The following is a 4,323-nucleotide window of genomic DNA, read 5'->3' on the forward strand; positions in this document are numbered from 1 at the left end:
CTAGCTTCTTTGTCGTGGATGGACGGCGCACGCTTATGACGTTTCATGCTTATGAGGCTGCGACTCAGCTCGCATTTTCATCGAACAATCTGCACACAGCGAACTTCATGTCGCACCCAAAGTTCATTAGGCTCGCGTCTGTTCAGAAAACTCTTCAGCGGAGTCCTAACTTACCTCCCAATCAGCACACAGAGTCGTCTCTCAGGTCAGAGCAAAGCCAGGAGTCACATGCACAGCACAGAGTCTGAACAAGCGACTGACTAAAAGCATGAAGCATTGATTTTTATGTACAGACAGTGAAGAGAAAACAGAAAACAGCCTCCTGCAAATGGGTGCGAACAGGCGCAGTTCTCATGGTGTTCTGACGACCCGCTGAGAACATCTTGTCCTTATCTCACACTCACAATGTTCAGTGGAGGTAGTGGACATTTCCTGCATTAACTCATAGACTTGTCAGAAAGATAACAGAGAATTATCCCAACAGCATCGTACCGTGAACTTTGGCACAGTTTGTGTCCGACCTTAGACTGATGTGATTAAGTATCAGCAGTTTAAGCTCAGATTTCTTTAATGATTCCAACAGAACTGCATTTTGGCGGCTTTCAAACATGCAATGCATCATATAAGGTATTTTTTAAATTGCGCTTTTACTGTGTAGCATCATTACTTGTGTCAGTGAAGTGTCCAGAGCAGCCCTGCACACTGTCGCAGCATAATGAAGTGCAGCACACAGCGCTGACCAAGCGTTCGTTTATTAAGTTGCCTGACAGCATTAAGGCTCGGACAGGTCAGCAGTCGGAGACCAAAATCAGAATAAGTGAGTTTAAAGCGGCCTCCTTATTCCCCTATATCCTCTCTCTGTTGTTTTATCTCCACCGAACCAGCAGCAGGTTGCTTTGAATTGTTAGTATTTGCTGCTTCATCTCCAATTTAACTACAAAAGCCAAACCTTTTTATTTTTTTTCTCTCTCTCCCATCCATCCTCTAATGCCTAACATAAACAAGCATGTTTTCTCTCTGAATAACCCCTTTTCAATTCATTCTTCACCTCAAACAGCGGGGGAAATAAATTTCCATTATTCCCTCAGTCGTCCCTGTTCGGCGGCGCTTCATTGTGCTCGCTGTAATGTGACTGTAATCTGCTGCCGCGTGTGAATGGGGCTTTATCGGAGCGGGGGAAAGTGTCTTCTTACAGGTTGTGTTGCAGTGGGTATTGAGCTCATTAAATGCTCCCTAATTCACTCTGTTCTGCCGGCGTCCTGGGCTCCGTGGCACCGTTCAATTGTTATTCAAATGGGGGGCGAATGCACTCGACGGAGGCCCGCCGAGACTCGCTGCCTTTTATGGCGACGAGACCGAATGCGGCACGAAAAGTCGAAAATCAAAAAAAAAAAAAAAACGCTCTTTTGTGCTCGTCGGCTGTGGCGTGGTTCACGGAGCCGTGAAGAGCGAGCGCCCCCGGAGAGGGATTTTAGTCCTCACTAGCTGCTCTGTTGTTTGTTTAGCCTGACTGCATGTTAAAGGTCCCATGAAACAGCTTTCGCGTCGCACTCCTCAGTCACCGCACGGGGAGGGATTCCAATTCAGAGAATGACAGTAAATTAACGGGCGTTTAAAGCAGCCGACAGCATGAAAACAATCTTTCACTTTCTTTGTTGTGGTTCTCTCTCTTGCTGCTGTGCTGGGACACAGTTTGCGTGGAGGCTGATGGTTTTAGGAGGAAACATGAGTTGTTCCCGTAATGTTGAACCGTTGAGCTTCAAGCAGTTTGGAGGACGCAGGCTGTGGTTGAAGTGTTTGGAAACATGTCGACGGAAGCATTTGTGCAGACGCTTTGTGGAGACGTGAGCATGAGAGGCTCCAGTTTGTCCAGAGAGCAAATACAAGAGTCCTGACGCAGCTCCAGATTAATAAAGATAGTGGCGTCGTGTAAACAAACTGGTATTTAAAGGGTTAAAACACTGACGTTCGCTGATGTATATGAAAAATTGTTCGTTGGGAGTGGAAAATAATGTTAATATGTGACATTGTTAGGTCTTTTTTTTGTTTATTGCTTGTTTTTGGATGGAGATATTTGTGTCTTTAAGGTCCTGATTGTGAGTTTTTATTTTAAAAAAATCAGACACTGCATGAATATTAATGATGCATAAGAATCAATATTGGTCCTAATCACCTCCACATCCAAGATCGTGATCATAGAAAAATCCACTTAGTACTTGTTATATAGGAAATAATAGATGTTTAAGATATTAGTGGTGTCATATAAACACAGTGGTGTTTAAAAGGTTAAAACACTGATGTACACTAAAACATACTGGTTGAAAGTGGAAAATAATGTAAATATCCAACATTTTACATCATTTTTTTTGTTTTTTTACTTTTTTTTGGATGAAGACATTTGTGTCTTTAAGGTCCTGATTGTGAGTTTTTATTAAAAAATCAGACACTGAATGAATATTAATGATGCAGAAGAATCAATATTGGTACTAATCACCTCCACATCCAAGATCGTGATCATAGACAAATCCACTTAGCACTTATTATAAGGGAAATAATAGATTTTTTTAACCAACAAAGACAGCAGTGGGGTCATGTAAACAAATTGAAAGCATTGAATGGGTTAAAATCTTGACAATGAATAAATATTTGGTCGCTTTGATCTGGACGAGGTTAAAGAAATAACTCAATAAAACTAGAAACCCTTTTAATATATATATATTTTATGGATGTGGTTCTGACACAAGCATTTTCGTCTTTAAGGTCCTTAATGTGACATAAAAAAAAAACCAACAGTGGCATCTTTACAGTGTCTTTATTTTTTAAAAGATTAGTCACTGAAAGTCAAAATAATATCTTAATGATGTTTTCGTCTTTCCTCTGGCCTTGTGGATTCCTGAACTCATGGCCAGTCACAGGATTCTGTCCTCATGAAGACATTTGGGTCACTGACCTCCGTCCCCGGTCCCTCCTTCACATCTCCATCCACCACTCCTCAGTTTAATATCTCCCATCGCTCTGACCGGTGAGACGGACGGGCCGATGGTGCGTGTTGACATTTAGCAGCGCTCCGCCCGCCGTAACCCGTAGTGGCCTCGTTCTCAACAGACGAATCGATGTAAAGTTGGGCTAACAGTAACAGGAATGTCAGATTAAATTGCAGGTTTGCGTTGAAGAAATCACAGGCGGCCGCACGAGCAGCGCTGGGTAATCAGTAACCAGGATACTGGTGTTTATCGTGTCCACGGAGAAATGAAGAACCCAAACTCATGTAAACACCCCGACATGATGAAACGATGGAGGCAGCTCATGAGTAATGTGTTCAATATCAGAGCTTCACGGACGGGCGTGTGCAACGTGCATGTTTTTATTACTCATAGAATCATTGTTATCGTCCACATTCAGGGAATCTGTATGATATTAGCAGCACTTATGTGTGTTTCTTGTTTATTTGTATTTTTACTGATGTTTCCTACATGATCCTCTGTGCTGCTATAACGCTGCACATCTTATCTAGTTGTGATCATAACAACCAAATATTTACCTGTTTCAGGATGTTAACCCCTTAAATGCCAGTTTGTTTATCATCGTATCTATTATTTAGTACCAACACTGATTCTTATGCATTATTATTTTTTATGCAGTGTCAGAGTCTCTATAAAAACTCACAATCAGGACCTTAAAGACACAAACATCTTCATCCAAAAAGCAGCAGCAAACAAAAAAAGATGTTTATGAAAAATAAGAGGCTTTTTTCTGAGGAGGGGTTTCATCCAAACATCAGGGTCATCATGTCAACAAACCAAACTTTGACTCTTTAGCTTCACCTGACAGGATTTTTGCCAAAGCTGAGTGCTCTCCTTCAGACTTTTATTTATTTATTATTTAATCTAAGAGCCAGGTATTTTCTAACACAGTTGTTGGTCTTTTGTGCTGATGATTCAACCAGGAGAGTTGAATCCCATCTGAACTCCAGAAGAGCTCCGAGTGTGAGTCACCAACGCCGTCTGTGGGGAGAATGAATGGAACGTTTACTTCTGGAGCACAGCTGGAGGGAGTTTATAGTTCAATTCAATTCAAATAACTTTACAGTCGTGACTCGATAATCCGACCCTTAACAATCCTAAACCTTGTTGTCCAGCAGGTTTGGAAAGATGAACAGAACCCATAAAAACAGCCTTAACATACCGACAGCCTTGGATTCTGACTCCGACATGACATTTAATGTCACCAATCAAGATGACGGCGTATTATCTGACTGAACAATCCCACAGATTGGCTACGTTCACACTGCAGGACTTGATGCTCAATGAGGATTTCTTTGTG

The 4,323-nt window shown here is 41.8% G+C and overlaps 1 protein-coding gene across 1 annotated transcript in view; it reads left to right on the plus strand.

Moving 5' to 3' along the window:
* The window catches only part of enox1 (ecto-NOX disulfide-thiol exchanger 1), a 72,367-nt gene that overhangs the window by 21,768 nt on the left and 46,276 nt on the right, over window positions 1–4,323 (plus strand). The gene's annotated exons all lie outside the window — the stretch shown is intronic.

Source organism: Stegastes partitus, unplaced genomic scaffold (assembly GCF_000690725.1).
Source record: "Stegastes partitus isolate 25-593 unplaced genomic scaffold, Stegastes_partitus-1.0.2 Scaffold1044, whole genome shotgun sequence".
Classification (NCBI taxonomy): Eukaryota; Metazoa; Chordata; class Actinopteri; family Pomacentridae; genus Stegastes; species Stegastes partitus.